Consider the following 22619-nt stretch of genomic DNA (forward strand, 5'->3'; position numbering starts at 1 on the left):
CTTCCTTTGATGTGATGAAACACAATATTGAAGATTTGGAATAAAATGCATTTCTATAATATATATTGTATGAATACGAGGCTACACAAGTAATAAAATTCAACGGTCAAACATAAATATAAACATATAACCTAGATTTAACCGAATCAATCATAAATTTCATTTATCAAATGTAAACATAACTTAAATGGGTTGGAAAAGTAGAAAAAAACAAATCTTTGCGCACACGAAAGCACACCTAATTTTTTTTAACTTTTATTAATAAAACAAAACTTACTAACTTATTATTTAACTTTTAATTTTTACAATGTAGGATTTAGATGAATATATATAGGAGTTGGATGAATATATTATTTGATCCAACATATTCTTTCCATCCAAAATCTCACATTCTTCAATTTATCATCAACTTCATCTTGAAAGAATTTAAGATCATTATAATGAACCATATTTGTAAAATAATTATTTTTTAATCCTTTTAACTTCTATTCTTTCTTAATTAATTGAAACATTTGTTTTTCTTTCTTCTTCCCTTTATCAAAAATATTTGATACCAATTATTAAGTAAAAAAAAAAACTCACTAATTTATTATTCAACTTCTAATTTTTACAATAAAAAAAAATTTAAACCCTTTTATACTACTGCAATTTTTCACAAAGAAAATTACAAAACCATCCAAATTACCATTTTTGTGCAAAAAAGTTGTAAACTTTCACTCCAGTATAATTTTTGAACGAAAAAATTACAAATTCTTTCAAGTATAATTTTTGGACAGAAAAATTACAAACTCTCTCAAATAATACAATTTTTTAATAGAAAAATTACAAACCCTATCAATTTAAATTTTTGAACTAAAAAATTACAAACTCTTTCAACACAATTTTTGAACTGAAAAATTATAAAACTTCCAACTATAATTTGTGGGATGAATAAAAATAAAAAAAAATCTTTTTTATTTATATTAATATTCGACTTTTTTTAAGACATTCTTTTATCCAACAAAACCTTAACTTTCTTCTTTTGTGTGTACATAATTCTGGAAGTGCAAATTTTAAAAAGACGCATGCAACCATTTCTTTTAATATAAAAAGAGCTCTCATTTTTAAGAGCGTCTTTGTAAAAAAGCGTTTTCAAATTCGTGTTTGTGTTTTTCAAAATCACATGTAAAATGAAGACATTTTATTCTTTTATAAAATTGATGTAAATTCTATAAAATATTTTTATTTTTTAATTCAAACAAATAGTAACAACATTTCAATTAAAAAATGTTCTTATTTTTCCTCCGTGTTTTTAAAGAGTACTTTTATAAATTAAATTTGGTGTATTATGACAAATTATCGACTTTAAAATAAAAAAGTTTAAAGAGTTTTTATTATATTTTTCCATCAAACTCTTAATTATCAAGTAATTTTCTCCAAATAAGAGAGTTGACAGCACATTTTAAAAAAAACTAATTTCAAGTCTTATTATTTTCATTTATTTATAGCAGAATCTCACATCCTAATTATATTTCTCAAATTTATCTTGCGGGAATCTCTATTTGTCTTGAATTATTTGTTCTATGGTATATACTTTCTATACTTCATCAGTGTCATAATAAATATTTTAATTAAAATTAATATTAATTAAAAATAAAATTAAAAAATATATATTAAAAATTAAAATAATTCATTTATTTTAACACTCTCTTTTATTTCAAATAAATGACTCGGTGTAAGTTGGAACACATCTTAATTATCCTTCCAATAATTCAGTCATTAAAGTACCTAGATCTACCATCTTTTATACCATACTTGAACATCACACGACTTGTGTTATACTATATCAATGATGGATATTGATGAGGAAGAGATCCTTGTACTTATGATTCATTATGCATTTCTAATATTTCCTCGTGGGAAAGGCTTCATTCAAATTCCAAATTTTACGGTAATTACTTTTCATTGGGCGTGCAGGTAGAAACGGGTGGGGAATGTTGTTTTTATTCCACTCATTATGTTATATAGACTACTCATAATGGCACACCGAAAGCAACCCCATAGACATCATCATTTTTTTTCTCCCAATCTCATCATTTACATTTTCTCTTTATTTAAAAAAAAAACATTTTTTAAAACATTAGTATTATTTGAAGTTGTTACTTGTTTGATTTTGATATTTGAAGTTTGAACGGATCAATTACGTAACATATATAAAGTGAGAAATTTGGTGAATGGTAGCGTAGGAGCAGTTGATTCATGCCGCAAAAACCCTAAGAACATAGATTTGCATGAAAATGACACAAAAATTCTAATGTGATATTTGACCAAACACAGTGCATTTGTGTATTATGTTATTCATATGAGTCCAACAAAAATCAAGATTGGTGTCTTTGTGTTCGTATTAAGTTAAAAAAATAAGTAAACAAGTCCAATTAAGTTGGCGAATCTGCACCATACGGCACTGTCTGTCTAGTAGCGTCTAGCAATTTTTCCCAGTCAACTTGGGCAAAGTTTCAACGTTCATATACAATGAGTAATCAACTTTGAAAACATGATTTTAATTAATAGTATTATTTTATTCATTTTTTAAATTATTTTATCATTTCTGATCATTTTAGAGGAAGATTATTTCAGTGGCAAGTAAACAAATATAGTAGTATTTTATATTTTGTAAAATTGCGTTTAAAGTGGACTTGTAAGTAATCAACCACCCAATCACATATAATCAGTCTTATACGCTATGCTAGGCAGCTAAGATATTTAAAAACTAAATCTCTCGCTAAATAATATTATATAATATTATATAAATTTAAGTATACAAATATATTCATGTTGGCGTCATTGCGCCTATAAGATATTGTTTATTTTGAGTGTGGTAATTCTCACGATTTTTTTTTTAAAATATATATTATTAGGTTGAGGTGTATAGAGCTTGAATATAAACTATCTTTCAACTTAATTCCCAAGTAATACAAAGTTATTTTTGGCAAGTCTGAAACAATTGCTTATTCCCCTTCGGAATTAGAAATGATCGGTAAAACAACGAGGTGGGATCTTAGATTGGTGGAATAAGTTTTCAGTATGGTGGAGAGGAGACTAACCCATAAGATTAACACTTCGACATCAAAGTCTATGAGAGAATGAGGAGTAAAGTGAGAGTGAAAATAAATTTGAATACTTGAAATGATGCACTCTCTTTTTTATATAGTGTGAGCAGTTAAAATTGTCCGTCGAGAGAATGTGCACTATGTAGATGGACGTTGGATCTAATTAGACGATGATTGATACGTTTGAAGGGAGAAATCTTCTTTCCCTTGTCGAATGAAGGACCACCTATTCCATGTGTTTCTTCGCTTAATGCCACTCTTGGTCCTTTCATTATGGGCCTCGTGAACGACCCGTAACAGTTTCCCTTAAACCATTATTTCTATTTTGTAAGACGAGAGTTTGCCATGTATGCCCCCAAACCGGTTATTAGCGCAAATGAAGAGTCTTGATGGAACGTCGCTAACGTTGGGAATAGACACATTAAATGTCTTACGTGCGACACATAACACTTTGTAAGGAGCTTTTTATGCGTGTCCTTAGGCTAATCAGTAGTGATGTCTCCTATATTTTAGGATACTCGAGTATTCTGAATAGTCTTCGATGAAATTTTAACCGCTGGGTGTGTGTTTCACACTTCCCAACATACCAGATCGCACGGTCCTATGCTGTTGAAATTTCTATAAGATGCTCTTGGATTGTTGACCTTATCTTTTTTCGCTAGTCGTGGTTTTGAAAGGTTATTCTTCCTTGTTAGCAATTTCTTCAATTATTGCTAGCTTCGCCCAACAAGTCTTCATATCTGACTAGTTTGCGACATTTCTTTTAATGCGTTAATATTGGGAATACACCCCCTTAAAGGTAACACTCATGTTTCTCTTTCCTTCAACCTTGTTTTTCCTATTAGGGTTTATGGGGAAGACGATCGCATGTATCTTGTCTGTCTTTTTCACATTTTCATGAACTTCTTTGCCATATATGTACTATGCTAGAGATGTTATATTTACCTTTAAGCCTACCTTGGGGAGATTTTTGTACTTATTTTTTCCGCTTTTATGTGTTGATATAACCTTTACAATGGAAGACATTCAACTTGAAATATGTCAGGTGATAGGAGATAACTCTTTGATGTGGGTTGACTAAGAGGCATTAGATGCTACCTCCATCTTTATTATTGAAGGTGGCTTGGATCGTCACTTTATGGATGTGAGACCCTTCGATGATTATGGGGTGATTCTCCTTGATAAAGACAAGAGGATTTGCAATAAACTTTATAGGTGCGTAATTACTCTCCATAAATGCCTATTTTCTTTGATATGTTTCTGTCTCCCATTCAATGATTTCGAGGTCGACGTGCTTAATAATTGACTGATTGGCCCTTCACAATTACATCTAGTGAGATAGGTCCACATCAAGGTTTTCTAGTACTGGTGTGAATATAATAATGATGTACGGACCACACCACTCTTCTTACAACTTTTTAAACCTCAACGCAACTTTATCGATTCGGCCCAGGGAAGGTGTGATATCTCTCATGTGATATTCCAATATGTTCAAAGTATATTTAGAGAGTGTGAAAGAGTTCAAAGATCGATACTTATTGATAACCCTCATCAACGGGGATGGCACACACAAACATATATACCATAGATCTCGGGCCTCCTTACCAATGTTCGGTTAGGTTCTCCAAGTTCTGGTGCCAAAGTCATTTCTTGACAGATTCAACATCATATGTCTATAAAATAAATGACTTGACTTAATAGGAGGTTTACATTAAGAGACAAATGGTATTATTATTTGAGGATCTAAGTTATGTAGACAATGTTGTTCCTTCTAACACCGCATTGAAGAGTCAAGGGAAACAGTACATAAAGACGCGCTTGTTGGTGGACGTCGGCTCAAAAGAGGCTAGAAAAACCATATTTGAGGAGTAAAAAAGAGAATCCCTTCTTCTTGAATAGTCTTCCTATTAGAGAATAAATTCAAAATAAAATTAGTTAGTCATGATATGACATCTTTTTGTTACTATCGTATTATTAGATAGAGTAAGTTATAAAGTTAGAGTTATCTCACAGAGTTTGTTACGTATATCGAGTTTGTTAATAATAACTTACTAACTTTACCGTCTATATAAAATTATGCACCTATTGTATTTGAATTAACCTTGAATATTGAAAGTATTTTCTATACTTTCTTTTTTGGCATCATATCACAATTCCAACTTTGAAGAGAAACTAGAGAAGGAAAATACTTCCAAATCTTAAACAAAGAGTACACAAACCTATCATTTAAGTGTTGTATCCTAATTTTGTCTGAGTATTTCCATTCCACCTAATTATTAGTCGTTTGTGCATTTTTTGCATTTAATTTAAAGATAACTGCTTCACATTTTAGTTTTATTTTAGTTTTCCCTTTCATTTTAATTACCATTTTTTACAAAAATTGTTTTGAAAAATTTAACGGTTAACAGAAGTGACTCGCATCGAATCGTCTAAACTGAACCACTATCGAAAAACTCAGATATGCGTATATGAAAATCAATTGATGATAATGACAGACAAATCCATCAATATGTTTTAAAAAAATAACGTTTAAATGATATATCTAAAGGTGAAGGCTATTTTCAATGACAAAATACACAAAAACTCAATTGAGGCAAATTTTCGAACACCTTATGTGAAATCAATTTTGTTTAGAATTTTCTATGGTTTTGTTGATTTGAAAAAATAACTACAATCTGATGGATTGTAATCAACACAACAAAGTTGTTTTCAAAATATTTTCAACAAAAGTTTAACCAAATATATTGATCGCATAATCTATAAATTCAATAATTTGCAAATGAAAATTAATAAATAAATATATATATATATATATATATATATATATATATATATATATATATATATATATATATATATATATATATATATATATAGAGAGAGAGAGAGAGAGAGAGAGAGAGAGAGAGAGAGAGTACACAAGGATTTGTTTAGGCAGTTCATCAATCGTCCTCGCTATAGTTACGTCTGTCCCCAATTCCATATGGAATTGAGATATCAATCTTACTTTGAAAAAGTAGTTTTACAAGACAAATGTAGCAATACAATCCCACATGTTTGATGTTGATTCTAACACTTCCTCTTTATTTGATCTGATCTTGGTCAAGTCACACAACAATACAAATTTGATCTACCGCCTCACGCTACTCCTTTGCAAGACACCCTATTCTTCAAAGCTTTCACTCAATTGAATTTAAATTGCGAATTTTTTGTCACCCAAGATTTACCAAGATGATCCTCCAGTTATCATTACTCCTTCGACCGAAACCATCGTTCTTTGAAGTCTCACTCGGCTGAATCCAACTTGCATAATCTTGTCCAAAACCTTCAAATAATCAATTGATCTTGAAGGAAAACCCCAACTTGATTTTCTTATTTGAAACCCCCAAAGATTCTCAACCCAATTTACAATTCGACAACCAAAATTGGACGTTATCAACTCTGATTCTAGATGACACTAAAAAAAATGATTATGTGTGATTTGTTGTGTGTATGCATAGAACATAAGTTGAAGAGGATGAAAATTCTTTGTATATTCCTGGTTTCATATGTTTCAAATGATGCATGTATGAGGTATATATATATATATATATATATATATATATATATATATATATATATATATATATATATATATATATATATATATATATATATATATGTGTGTGTGTGTGTGTGTGTGTGTGCGTGTTGTACGCATGTGTATGTGTGTGTATGTGTATGTTTAAGTCGTGTGTCGACACATTCAAAGCATGTGTCGACCTGTATAGGTCATGTGTCGACTCATAGAAGAAAATTTTCTTCTAAAAATTTTGGTACGCAAATATCAGATGTCGTATGCGATGTCACGACACTAATATCAGGAATTCACACAACAATAATAATAAGCAAATAACATATATCGTATATGATGTCACAACACCAGGTTCCAGACATGTCACACCAGAAACAATAATAGTGTAAAAAGCAGGAAGAAAATAACATATGTCAATTGTTAACTTAGTTCGGTGAAACGTCACATACATCTGGGGGAATCCAAGCTAGGAAGGAAATCCACTAATACAATATTAGTTTGAAGTTCTAAATAACCTCTGGTTTTACAAACTTCTCACCTAATCACTACCCGTGGAATTTCTATCTACGACTCTCCTAGATATGAGACCTTTCTCACTTCCCTTCAATCACACAGTAGTGATAACAATTGAAAAACAATCAAAGAACAAAAGACACACTTCTAAAGAAACATAATTCACTCTTGCTTAAAAGCTCGTGAGTGATTCACAATTACAACTCAATAAACTCAGTCTCATTCAAGTATCAAAGAGATGCTAGAATGGCTCATAAGTAACAACGACAACTAAACCCTAACAATAACAATTTTCAGCACATCTCTCTCCCTATCTCTCTCTCTCTCTCCCTCTTCTGTTCATTATGTTTAATAAAGTCCTATTTAAATAGCCTTCGGTAAGCATGGACTTAGGCATAAAATATCAGCAGATCCAAAACAAATCAAATCAAATATGATGTCTCATTAAATATTTTGACATCTGCCTGCAGAATCAAATCAAATGTTTTCCTAAATTCTTCGACATCCATTCTGCACAATCTTCTGCAAAATCAAATCAAACCTGATCTAATGTTTCCTTAAAATGTATCAACATCCCTTTTTATGAAACAAGTGCTCATCTTGAAACGAAACAAGAGTTCCTAAAATAAACCTTCTTGGAAAGTCATATATGATAGCTAAATATTTAGAGAATCTTCAGATATCTCATAATAAAATAAGTCTTCCAAGAAGTAAAACAAAACATGCAAAGATGTTTGATCAACACGTCACGACGTCTTGCTCAACATCTTGTTGTGATACAAGTTTTAATAAAATTGTTGCCAATCATAAAAACACATAACTAACAATCTCCCTCTTTGGATTTTTTTGGCTAAAACAACCTTTGCATCATATAGTTGGAGAAAAGATAAAATAATAGCAATAATCACAAGCACAAAAACCAAACACTTGGTATAACACCAAGACATATCAGAGGCACACGCAACAAAAATAAGTAGTAGAAACCCAGTCTCACAGAAAAGACATAGAGAGAAATAAACTCTCACACTCCAGCCTCATTCAGAAACAAAATGTTAGGACATTATGTCTGACATCACAACAATCACACAACAATAGCCTAAGCACAAAAACAAATTATCTGAAACAAAATGTCAGGACATTCTGTCTGACATCATAGCAAGTACACAACAACCTTGGTACAAAAAAATCAAACTCCCCCTGAATGTCATGATCAGCAACACATAAATAATTCCCCATGTCACACAGGAAACATACTCCACCTCAAAGAAACAACCTTCATAGAGAATACGAAAATATCAAGAGCATAATTAGACATCTCTACACTATCTACTCCCATTTTTAGCCAGAATATGACAAACCAAGCAGTCATTCATCAATGGTAACAAAATAATAGAGCAAAGCACTAGCATAACATGTGAGTTAGAGGTATAAACCAAGACACGCATAGGTGCATTTATCAGGGAAAAGGCCCACAAAAAACATGCAAAATCAAAAAAAAAAATAGCTCTGATGTCAGCAGAAGCATCTGATTCATTTCTTGCTGGCCCAATGTTTGACTCAATGTTTTACATATTTTCTGAAGCATCACTCTACTGAGATGATGTTCCAATATCTCCATCGACATCAATCCCTTTTACAATAGTTGAATCATCACCACAACATCAATGGATTCTATCACACCCTTGGTTCTGGAGTTAAATACTCTGTAAGCTCTACTATTTATAGAGTAACCAAGAGATATCCCTTTGAGATTCAGATGTCCAAGCTTCTGGTGCCACAACTTGACTTCATCTTCCTTGGACATTAGGTATGTGGAAGAACAAGTAGTTTCATGTGGAACAACCTTAGGTTTCCACTCCTTTCTAGTTTTAATCATTACATGATTAGCCCTAGGATGTGTTGGATGTTTTAGATAACCATGCAGCTTGTAGCAGAAATGCTTTATATGTCCATATTTACCACTGTAATGACATTTCCAAGGCAAAAAGTTGACTTTAGTTTGAGTTTCTTAATGTCTGACAGGATGTTGTAACATTTGGTCGGGCATCATGGGCTCATACTTCCTTTTTGGAGGAATAAATTTTGTCACATGGGTTTTTCCTTGTTTATTTTGATATTGTTAATTAAAATCTATACCTTTTAAGTTTCCAGCCTCTTTTCCAACTTGAATAATTTCACCTAGCATATCAGACCCATTATTCAAAGTTCTTATGGATTTGGTCATGTTTTCAAGTTTATAAGACAATAGAGTTACCTCATTTTCAAGATCAGTTATAGTAGATAAAGGTTTGACCCTGGTCGAAAGTTTTTGAGGATTTCAACACCTTCTCCTAAGGACTCATAGAGGCAGCCTAAAATCATTTGGCTAAGGCACAATTTGTGTCTAACACGAAGTTGGTTCGCCATAGTTAATTACTTCTTCGCCACTTGTAGGGCCTTCGAGCAAAAAACACATCGAGACAACCAAAGTGATAAGAAGGCAATATGTTTTTCATCAGAGACTTCGTCAGTATCTTGGTTATGGTGATCTAAGATATAGTTGGTAAAGGTGGCTCGATTACCATCGAAGCCAATGGATTCCTCAGTCATAAAGATGGGATTGAAGATTTCTATAATTGGTCTAAGACCAATAATTGAAGCTATTTCGAAGAGAGTTGGAGTTAATATTCCACAAGAAAAATGAAAGGTGTTATGGGTGTTGTCCCAAAAGTATAGGGAGGTGATTAACATGGTTTGGAAATAACTAGAGGAAACCTTCAATAATTGGATCATATCGAAGATTTCCATTTCTTTCCAAACTTGGGTTTTTTGTTTTTCTATTTTTAATAGCCAGGATAGATAGTTTTCAGGTTCTTTAAATAAAGGACAAGAATGAAACACTCTAAGGCTAATGCTTAAATAATCTAAAGTAATGGTTGTTTCTATAGGCTCGATCGAGAGTTTTGCCTGAGTATTAACTATAGTAGTTGGTTCCACACTTATAACTTCATTACTAGACCTGGGTTTCCTCCTACTGGACATGGGGTTGTATCAGTGGTATGTTGGGAAATATTCTGTAAGTTTTACAGGATTAGTACTAACATATGGTAAAGGACCAACGATAGCATGTGTTTTGCTAGAAATAAAGATTTGGATTAGTACATGGGATTGATAGATGCACCTTTTCTCTTTTTCAAGAGGAGGTTCTGGGATATACTGTTGATTTCCAACACCTTTTGGACCTAAGATTTTGTGAACAGCAGGGAGAGAGGATTGTTTCTTGGAATCTTTAGGATTCTTACTCTTAGACGCGATTGATGATGAAATGAAGAAATTTTGATTTCTGGAGTTTGCTTAAGAAGAAATGAAGGGTTTGTTTTGGTGTTTAAGAGATAAGAAAAGGGTTCGGGAGATTGGGAAAGTAGAGAAGAAAGTGAAATGAAGTATTTATATATTGGAGTAAGAGAAACATTTCATTTTCAACCATTGTGACAGTTGTCAAGATTGTGGGGTACATACTGATCGAATAGAGATTGATGAGACGGTTGCAGTTGGCGTAACCCACTATCTCCTAAGAAATAGGGGTGTGATGATAAAGTTTTGAGTTTTTTGCATGTCTCGATGAGACATCTGAAGCGGCGTGGTTATGATGACCATGACATCATAGCTGTAAAATATGCTTTAGTGTCGAAATGTTTCAAAAAATATCTTTTTCTCGATACAGTTGAAAATGACATTTTTGGGGGGCAATTTGTTGACTGTGATTTCGACACACATAAATGTTACAAATTGGTCATAGGATTCAAAGAAATATTCTGAAGAATATGTTGACTTCGACAAACAAATTAAATATTTCGACGAACGAGTTATGGTCTAGGACTTAGAAATATTTTGGTCGAGACTGGGGTTCGACGAAGCTTACCTGGAGTAGCGCTCGACGTAGTATAATTCCAAATTGAGGCTAAAAACTATTTTTTGGCCTTTTCCATTTTTGAAGACCTGTGGAGATTTTTGAGCAGCGAAATGCATACAAATAGAAGGCGTGGCATCTTCTGGAGAAAAGACCATTGAATAGTGGTTATTTTCGATTTAATATAAACAGGACACTTAGTCATTAGGAAAATGGTGTTCAACCTTATATAAAAAATCTAAATTTACTCAAAGTACCTGTACGTGAGAATACTAGATTTTACACTTTTAACCAAGTCATTTAAGATTGTGTCTTTTACATTGTGTTATTTACATTTGCTACGATTTACTTTGAAGCAAATTTTAATATTTAAAACTTTGTCATTTATTTTGAAGTAATTCACTTTGCAAGTCTTTACTTCTGCAATTTGTTAAAGAATGACAATATTCCCTTTAACAATTTTGAAGAACATTGTCAGAATGTTCATAATTTACAAACCCACAAACTAAATAACAACACATGTCCTAGGATCAATCTAGTCGATTCCGCGAGTAATCAAACAACATAGAATTTGGAGGACTAGCGCTTGTTTACCAATTTCGACGGTAAACAACTAGTTGTTGCTCTATTAAAGAGATGGAGACCAAAAACACATACCTTTCATTTACCAACAGGTGAATGTACCATAACGTTGGCGGATGTGAGTATGTTGTTAGGTGTCTGAATAAACGGTAAAGCTGTAAATGACACTACTCAAGTAAGCAATGATGTTTATATTGAGAATTTAGGAGTAGAACCTCCGACTAAAGGTTAAAATGGGTCTCCTGCGAAAATTGTTTGGCTAAAAGCTCTATTAGTAGAATTAAAAAAAAACTCCTCGTTTGTGTTGTATTACTCAACGTTTGAGCATTCACACGCATACCGTTATTTTCTCTTGTTAGTAGCAGGATGCCATCACATCCATATGCATTAAGGTATTCTTAATTTATAATTGCACTATATTACCCACATAATGAACTATACCAAACACTAATACATTTCTTTTCTTTTTTGTAAATGCAAAATGGTGTCAATGAGGTATGGATTACATAAATAATCCTCGTTTCATCTACGTGAGTATCGAGTCGTAATAGATCACATGGAGGGGAAAATTGTAAGTTTGAAACCTTACAATCTCTATGTTTTCTAAAATAGTTATTTGTATTCTAACTATTATATTTTGTGTGGCCGTTTATGTGAATGTTGTTCCTTCAATACCCACTGTGTGATTATAGAGATAGCCCGATTTTGAGTGTGACAACTTATGTTATTTGTTTCTTTATTGTTGATAACATGTCAATTTCATTTATGCATGTTGCTGACACGCAATTTTTGAATGACCCCGTCAACATGCCTCTTCTTCAACACAACAAACAACCGCACCCATACATCATGAAATTCACCCATGTACACACCATAATTTGGGCCCCAGACTTCTTCTTCCGCGCAAGAAACATACCATCACACCCAAACCACACAACAACACACATTTTATGCCACCTCATCCCAACAACAACACACATTTTATGCCACCTCATCCCAACAACAAACTCCTCACACAAACTACTACAAGAACCGACAATATCAACAACAAACCGGTCATCAACCACCCATACAATACACTCTAATTCCTCAACCAAACTTCGACTACTCAAACTCCAATCCCAACACCAAACCTTTAATACTACACTCTCTCAACTCACTTCTACATTCAACCATGAAGATGTCTATTATCCTCCAATTTAACAGACTCTACTAGACACCTTCACACAACCAACACATTCAGTCACTGACTTTAATCTCACAGATGAGAACTTCTAAATATGCTAAAATTTTTCATTTAAGATCTCGATGGTATGGATATAGAGCCCAATACATCACATCAAAATCAAGATTTATCTTTCGACCTTTCTCCATCTCCTCCTAGAGAAAGAACTGAAGAGTTAGGCAAGAGAAAACACAAAAAAAGAGCATCAAGTGTGGAACAAACGATCACTATAATAAATAATATGTATATTATCTTTTTATTAATATTAATATAAGTTTTTTTATAATTTTTTTTAATTTACTATTTAAATTTAAAAAATGTTTAAATGCTTAATTATCAGTCATAAAAATATTATAAAAATTTATTACAATTAAATTAAGAAATTATTAATTTTTAAAAAAACCATTATATTATTAAAATGATATATTTATTATTATATTAATTAAAAAAACATAACATAAATTAATTTAATAAAAATAAAACAAATTAAAAATTAAAAATTAAATACCATGGACTGGACCAATGAATGACCAAGAGTCCTCTATAAAAAAAAATCGCTTCAAGCCTGAATGGCGAGGGCATGTTCATAAAAGAAACAGTTTGAATTGTTTTTCCAATTTAAAGTATATTGAGAATTGAATTTCAGGAGTGGGGCTTATAGGAAAAAAAAGTCTATTTTTAACCTGCATTTAAGATAAACAGTCATAAAACAATGCAGAAGATAAAAAGGATTCCATGGGTGATTCCTTCTTCGGTGGATGTTACCAACGTCCCAACTATGCTGGATGAGTCACTCTTTACAGAAATTTGATATGATAGTCTCTTCTTCTTGTGTATATGCATTTGAATATTTGTAGAACAACTATATGAATCTAGTCAGATGACTATGGATGAACTCTTCAAACAAGAGAAACGAAATAATTTTGTGTATAAATTAAATTTGGCATAATCACTTAAAACTCAAATCTGAATCAAAGGGATTCTTCGAATATAAAAACAAATTTGGTGCTGGTAATAAAAACAAAGATTTAAAAGAGAAGACATAGAAGAGTATGGTAAACTGTATTTCTCCTCTACTAAGGCTTTATACTATGGCTAAAGTTTTTTTTGTTTGCAAGTTGTTTTTTCGTAAGCTTTTGGAGGAGATAGGTTTAGATGATGAAACACATATGTTTTGATATTTGTTCGGATATTTAAAAATAAAAAAGCAATATATTATAATATATTAATGTATTATATTGTTTTTCTAATTTTTTAAAATTTTAAATGTATATTAAAATATATGTACGCATTTATTTTTTTAAAATTATCTAAAAACTAACTTGTAAATAGAGCATAGATGATTAATGATTCTTCTTATGTGCTAAAAATTGTGTGAAACATTTTTGTTTTCTTTTTTCTTGTTTAGAATAATTTTTCTAACATAAAATTATAATATCAATTATACACAAAATACTTATACCTTAGACATTGTTCACCGTATCTATACGGTAAAGAATGTTCTTTTAAATAAAAAAATAAATCTTTGAACAGTAATATGAATAGTACGTGAACAATATCATGAGAATAATATTCATGAATAATAATTTTAAGTGGTGAAATAAAGTTGATTAATAAAATATAAAAAGTTGGTTAATAAAGGGATGCAGTTGGTTAATAAACACTAAAATATTAAAATAAATTTTTAGTTATAAAATAAAATTGATTAATAAAATATAAAAAATTGATTAATGGAGTGATGAAGTCGATTAATAAACGTCCAGATATTAAAAATAATTTTTTATAATAAAATAAAATAAGTTAATAAAATATAAAATATTGGTTAATAAAGATATAAAATTGATTAATCACATATTTTAATATCTACTCTTTAATTTAAAAATAATAATAAATAATAATAATTTTTATATTTAAAAAAAATATTTATTACTATAATATTTCAAATAAATTTATGTAACTCTAGCATTATATCCATTAAAATATAAAACAAATATATAAATATTTATTTAAATAAGTTTATTTTGATTCAAAAACAAAAAAGAGAATTTAATAATAAAAAATTAAAAGTGTATTTGCAGTGTAGATATAGAACCTAATGTAAAGATATCATTTCTCATCAACTATACCCATTCTTTATTTCCATCTTCTCTCCACAACTTTTTTCTTCTTCTGAACCTTGAACATATCAACTATACAATACATCCATGATGACTCTAATTTTTTTTATTGAGATCTCCGATCATTCCGGTTGAAATATAAAATTTAATTAAAAATTTATTATTATTTAAAAAAATTGATATTAAATATTTTATAAGTGAGATGATTCATATATCTAATATTTTAAGATTTTTGATGAATATATAATATATTTCTGATACGTGCGTTGTTCTTTATCTAGGGACGACCCTAGAGATACGTCACCAAAGCTATCACCTAAGGCCTCACTTTTCTATTTTATATTTATATATGATTTTACTTAATGATTTTTATTTGTATGTATTTTTTTTTTAAATTACGTTATATATCAATTAAATAATAATACCTATTTAGAATATATAATGATATGTATTGTTTGTTTTGTTAATTTAAAGTTTACATGTATAAATAATAAATTTTTGAATTTTTTAACATAGTAGAAGATTTAATATCTATTTTTTTATATTGTTTTTCAAGTATGATTTCTTAAATAATGAGATGAGTGTTTAGATGAGTTAATTTTATTATCAACTAAAATAAAATATTAAATGAAATGAATTGTAATAATTTAATAGTTTATATCCTAAAATATCTAAAATATATTAATTTTACAAATGTATTTTTATTATATTAAAAATATTTATTTTTAAATTTCGCCTCAAGCCTCGAGATGTGTTAGGCTGACCCTGTCTTTACCCAATATAAATGTTCATCCTCATGAACTATCAATGGTATCAAAGCCAATGGTTTGAGTCCCATTGAAGTGCCCACTACGTGGTAAGGGTGTCAACGTCACTACTTGTATGTAGATGAAATAACTTTTGATGGGGAGCATAGTTAATGGTCTTACAATTTAGGATGAAATTGTTGAGATATAGGTGCTAGCTGAAAGTCCCACATTGCTTGGAAAAATAAAGATTTACACACTATAAATGAGAAGACTCATATACCTAATGCTTTAACATTTTTGGTGAATATGTGTTGTCTCTCTCACATGTGCGTTGCTCTTGACCCAATGTAGATGCTCATTCTCATGATCTATCAATTCCACCACTCAAAACTCATATCGTGATCCTTACATCCCTTTTTATCTTCATCATTGCGAAAACTTAGCTTTAGTGCTTGTTGCGCCACCAATGTTTTGGAATTGTATACCTCTGACTAACCATCTCTTGAAATGGTTGACTTCTTGTGCTCTTGAGGTGGCCTGCCCTAGTACGAGCCTCGAAGTAACTTTTCCTCTAGTTGGTTGATCTTTAAGTGAATGCCCATGGCTAACTGTTCTTTGGAGAGATCAGATCTCGACGTGATTGCCCCAGATCAACTGGAACTTGAAACGACTTGCCTTTTCTTCTCAATAGAGTCTTTAGAAATTCTTCCCCTGGTGGGATCAACTAAAGTGACTTGCTTCTACTCAATGGAGTCCTTAGGTGTTCTGTCCTTTGGTATGATCAATCAAGGTGACTTTCCCTTGCTCAACGGAGTCCTCGGGCGTTCTGTCTTCTGGTGTCGTCAAGCTCCTCAATTCACGTCCGTTGTGGGAATTTCCTTGGTGTCAAATGCTTACTCACGAGTAAAAAATGTTCATTTTGGAAATGATAATTGTAATGACATGTTTATGTTATTTTTGAAATCCAAGCATGTTCACTGGAATTATGACATATAGTGAATAGATCATTAATGTGAATGTCATATCTATACCAACACAAATGATAAGCAAATCACTAAGGAGTCAGTTTTAACATGATCCTACTGCAGTATGCTTTTGAGATAAACCATGCTTCAATTAGGTCTTTTGAGGTTTGTAACGCGGTTGTAGCGGGGTATTCGTTACCTTTAGAGATATTGACTAAATCTAAGGTAAACCATACAAGTCGAGTCGCCACCGCACTTCTATTTATCCAAAGGAATAGTTAGAAAGCGAACAAAAACCTAAAAGTTTTATCAAATCAAAAACTAGTAAAAATGTCAGAGATCTGGGTAAGGGGGTTGGTTATGCAATGGGAAGGTTTTAAGCACCCAAAACATCCTAGGTACTCCTAGGGAGCCCTTTTCATACTTGTTGTAAGGTTGATATTTTGTGAAAATTTGTTTGTGCAAACATGATTGAAGAGATGAGAAGAGAATATACAAGTTTATTTACATTTTTGTGTTTGGATGGATAAACCCATTGCCTACGTACCATCTTAAAAAGATTAGGATCAATACCTCGTAGTTCGGGGTAAAAATCTCAAAAATGAGTTGGTGAATTGATTGGTCCAAAAGCCTTAAGGTCTTTTGTTATCCAAGGGAGAAAACTCAACCTAAAACCACAAATCCACCATGTGAGGATAACTTCAACATGCTAGTGAGGGGGTTAATCCTATAATAAGCATGAAAGACTCATTGTCCATCACTAAGGATATAGGTGAGTATTATATCTACCTCAAGGATAACTCAAACCTAATAGCTAAAGGTTATGAAAAGGTTTTGATAAGGAAGTGGCCATTGAAACCACAAAAGCATTTGAATGAGTTATATTTGCCAATGAAGAGTATTTACAAAATATGGTCAAAGTTGACTTAGAGATTCAATTCAAAATAAGTGTTATGAAAAGAAAGTTTGAAAATCAAAAGCATAAGGCTTAGGTTTCTAATGTTTGAAAAGAAGTGTTAAATGTTTGCACAAAAAGTTTTAACTTGGGTTAGAGTGGAGGGAAGAAGAAGAATGGCTAAAGTCCTAATCATACAAGAGATAAGGGATAAGAAACAAGACCACAAATGGAGTTCCTCTCTTGAGATCATATTGATGATCCAAGTAGCTCCCATCCTTTGGAATATGCAAGCAAAATAATAGTAAGCTTAAGCAACAATCAAACAAGTCTCTTAAGAGATCCTTAATGCATCTTGTATCTTTCACTTTGGATGATCATGGCAATGGTTCTTCAATTTGGGCTCTCATAGGATTCCCTAACACAAGGGCACACACATCAAAAGTTTTATAAAACAAATCAAGAATGGACAAGAGTGAGTTTAGAGGTTTGGTCCTTCTAATCCATATTCACATTAAGATCCTTTTACTCCAATTTGCATAGGGAAAGTCCTAGAAAACTAAGTCCATATGTCCATTTCTTTGTATTTTGGTCCACAACAGTCAAAACAAAAGCACAAGCACAATAATATATATACAATTATATGCTCAAGTGAGCAAAAGGCAAATTGCATTAACATAAACATGTGCTCAAATGAGCAAAGGAAAAAACAAATGAATAATATGTACAAGAATAGTAAATTGCATAAAAGTAAAGAGCAAAAAGTAAATGTTAACTGTTAATGGTTAGTGTTAGTAGTTAGTGTGCCATAAGACAAATTTAGCGCTATGTTAAGCAATCGTAATTGGACTTATGTAGAAGTCACAACTATCTGAGGCCGGTCAATAATAATATAGGCAACAACACAAGTTAGAAGTCTTGATTAGTGAACCAAGTTCCAACAACTTGCCATGCCAAAAAGAGGAAGAGGAATGATCTTGTATTGGTTTAAGTCCTTTGCATGATCTAAGAAGCAATCTATCCTTAATGCAAAGCCATTCACTTGATCATTTGATCAAGATGAATTAGATTTGAATCAAGGAAGATTAAACCTCCATAATCAATGCTAACTTATCAACCTTTAACTCATTGATCAAAAAAGAAAAGAAGAAGAAGAAGAAAATGGATAATGGAAATGAAGAAAAATAAAGTGCATCAAATGAGAAGGAATGTACTAATCCATAAATGTTGACCAAAGATAGGGAAGATCAAGGTCAAACCATAAAAAATCAGAAATGAGATGAAGATTGAAAGTCAAGGAATAAACAAAATATTTTTGGCATTTTTAATATTTGAAAATAAACTTGAATTAAAATATTAAAGAAAGGTCAAACCTCAAATTCACTTCAAATCAAATTTAAAAAGTCCAAGTGAATTATCCCAAGTTCAACAAGGTCAAACAAAGTTTGACAAAAAAATTTCAACATTTTTAAAAGTCAGAAACTATTTTTAATTAATTAAAAATGAATAAAAATAACCTAATTGAACTAAAATCTCAAATAAATCTCAAATCAATTAATAAATTGATGAGAATATTTTTCATAGAACCATCATCATTCAAAGAGGTTAGAAAATTATTTTTGCATTTTTTGAATATCAGAAACTATTTAAAATAAATTAAAAATGACCAGAAAAGAGAAAATTATTAAAAAATAGCAAATGATGAAATAAAAAATATTAAAAATCATTTTTAGAAACTAGAAATTGAAAGAGAAATAATGCAATTGGTCCCATATATTTTGGACCAATAATAAAAGAGATATGAATTTTTAAAATAATAGGAAATAAAGAAAATAAAATCAGAAATTAGAAAATATGGAAAATCCACACGCGTTGGATCTAAGCTCATTAATTGAGCTGGATCATCAAACGGCTATGGCATGCGCGCACACCAAAGTCCTCAGTCAATGCAACCACATGGATATTAAAGAAAAGTCATAATAATGGAGCACTGGGATTAGATCTGGCAAACACATCGTGTGGCTCACAATCAATCTGGCAATGAGACGGTGGCCAACGCCACCGTCTTCTCCGGTGAGCTCTGGTGAAGGTCAAAAAACACAGAGGTTCAAATGCTTACTAAAATGGACGATCCAGACACCATTCGAAAGGTGAAGTGATGTACATCACTCCTATACCACTCACTTCCAATCTAGATTCCTATTAAGAGAGAAATCAGAGATGGAAGTTTGGTGATGTTCAACTGAACTTGCTCGATTTCAACAATTAATCACTCAATAATGATGCCTCTATAGAGAGGACTTCAGACAACACAATATCAATGCAAATGGATCAAAGAATAATGAGATTTGAAGCAAAAACCTGTTGATCAAAACCTTTGGATTATGAAGAATTGAGTCCTTTTCCTTGGTTCCTTTTGCAAACAGAAGCTTCAATAAATCAAATGGTGAAGGTCTAGGAACTTTAGATCTGAAAATTCAACCAAATGCAATTTAATTTCAGATCTGAGTTTTTGAAGAAAAATGAACTTTGTTCCTTTGGTATGGTTAGGGATTCACTCTTGCAGCATTTCAGGCGCCTTCAGGTTGGAGAATTGAAGAACATAACACATGTATTTATAGCTGGAGAGGGCTGAATGCATGAGTCAACTCGTGTGCATGGCAAATGGATTTTCCATTGCATGGGCTTCTGTGATTATGTGGAAGGCCCAATGAAGGCTGAAATAACCTGCTGAGTTCATGTGAATTGCAAATGGACGTGTACATTAAGTGTAAACAGCTCATGCATGGCAATTGAATTGAATTTCACAAAATGCACTTAATCCTTCATGCCTTTGAAAATAGTGCTTCCAAACTCGAAATGCAACCTTATGAGTAATGGTTAGAAAGCTTGTTGCATAAGGAACAAATGATATGTTGATCAAAATTCCAATTGGGCCTTGGAAATTAGTGAAATTTGAGCTTAAAGTGTAGGGTGCAAAACATGCATAAGTGAAGTTTCCAAATTTAGCCAATGTTCAAGCCCTTCTGTCTCAATGATGCAAGCTCCAAATGATAAAACCTTCAACATTAAAGTTGTAGATATTTTCAAGACAATCAATTTGGACTTAACGTTTGCACCATTTGGAATTTTAATGAGGAAGTTATGGGCACTTGAAGTTGGACTTTTTTCCATTTCAATGCATTTGGCCCAAAGTGACCTATAATGTTTTGCATTATCACATGTATTTCTTTTGAGATTTTTAAATTTTGCTAAATATAACATTTGAAGTAGACGCAATAATCTTTCCAATGAATTTGGTTACACCTCAAAATCATAAAAAATGAATGAGTTATGTTCTTGGGAAGTTGACCCAAAATTTGGGTTTCAATCAAAATGACCTATAATGTCTTGGAATGGATGATGATCTTCCAAGCTTCAAATCAATTTTTGATGAACATGAAAGTTGTTCATATTGTCCTTAAGAAAATAGTTTCTCTTGGGATCATCTACATTTGACTAACACATAAAAAGTTAGGTCTCAGTGCATTTCGAAATAGACAGGTGAATTGACTGATCAACTTCTCAAGCCCACCACTCATATCTTGATGAATTGATGATTGAGGGCACTCAAATAATTTCAAATATGCATGGAATGATAAATTAAAGAACTTCCCTTGATTGTATTTGACCATGGGTTAGGGTTGCTTCAAGAGCAAGGCATAGTTGATGAACAGATGAATTAGGGTTTCCTTGGGAAACAAACCTCAAACCCCTTGACTTGCTTTGATCAAAATAATGAATTGAGATACTAGGGAGGCATATTTGATGGATGAGAGTTTTGGGAACCATTGCCATGCTTGCTTTCATCTTCTCTTGACCTTATCATTGCACAAAGGATCTCCTAGAAGCTTTTAGACCTTGTGATTGCTCAAGCTATAAACAAGAAATGTTAGTGACATACTTTTGTGCTTTTGGTTAGTAAATAAAATGAGAAAAACAATGATATACAATTTAAGCATGCTTGGTGATCTCAAACCACTCACAAGAGGTCCCCACCCAAAGGGAAGGAGCCAAGGTGCTTATGATCCTTGAGGCTTTGCAAATGCAATGTTATGATGCCATGAGGGATCTTAGGGACAAAATTGGGGTCTTACAGATGCCTCTATTTAAGGTCATTCTAGCCGGAGATATGAAGGTTAAAATCTTCGTCTCGACGAGGTATAATGGGCTTAAATAATAACAAAGAGACGAATTTTGGTCCCTACGAGACCTCATGATGCAGATGTATGTATGCAAAAGGGAAATACTTCGTGGGGATATGTGTCCATAAAGAAGGAAAGAAATCCGGAGAAACCGACAATCCATATGAGTAACACACTCAATGGGACAAAGACTCTGGGACTCTTATGGGGATAGAAAAGGGGATAAATTGCGTGATCAGGGCACGACTCAAAACTTCGGAGGAAGAATTCCAAAAGAATAGATCAATGGAAAGACCTGAGCTGACTCAGAGGCGCATGTATTGGGGAATATGCCAATACAGCGGAATTATCTACCAAGGATACTTCGGATGAAAATTCGGACTCAGATGGGGAGAATCCACTAAAGGACCTTGCTGGGGAATATCCAGACAGGACTCCTCCGCGGAACACCGGGGCGAGGTATTACCGGCTACTGGGTAATAAGCTCAAAGAGACGTGTGATCCGAACACCGGTATAAGGGTGAAAGAATAACATGCTCGGGGAGAATGAATATCTAAGACCGGTACAAGGGTGAGAGATATCCAAACTCATCTGAGGAAAACCTAAAAGGTATGTTTCAACTCAGGAAAATTTGACTCCACAGGGGACAAAAGTCATAATAGGGAGTAGAGAGGAAGGAACACCAGGGATACCGGTTACTGGGCATATAATAGGTGACCGACTAGGGCGTGAATTGGGGGATATTCCCAAGACACTCATCATCTAAAAGAGGGCTAAAAAGAAAACTCGATAACAGGATGGACATTCGTTTCCACAAAGGGAAAACGAATCTTACT

At 32.2% G+C, this 22619-nt stretch overlaps 1 long non-coding RNA gene across 1 annotated transcript; it reads right to left on the reverse strand.

The window, feature by feature from the left end:
• Positions 1 to 12075: 12075 nt before the first annotated feature.
• On the reverse strand, positions 12076 to 13974 carry LOC127086607 (uncharacterized). The gene is made up of 2 exons (XR_007789520.1): positions 13556 to 13974; positions 12076 to 13027 (listed from the first exon to the last, which is right to left on the reverse strand). It is a non-coding gene; the product is annotated as an uncharacterized LOC127086607 (long non-coding RNA).
• Between the last annotated feature and the right edge of the window lie 8645 nt (positions 13975 to 22619).

This window comes from Lathyrus oleraceus, chromosome 5, assembly GCF_024323335.1.
Source record: "Lathyrus oleraceus cultivar Zhongwan6 chromosome 5, CAAS_Psat_ZW6_1.0, whole genome shotgun sequence".
In the NCBI taxonomy this organism is placed as follows: domain Eukaryota; kingdom Viridiplantae; phylum Streptophyta; class Magnoliopsida; order Fabales; family Fabaceae; genus Lathyrus; species Lathyrus oleraceus.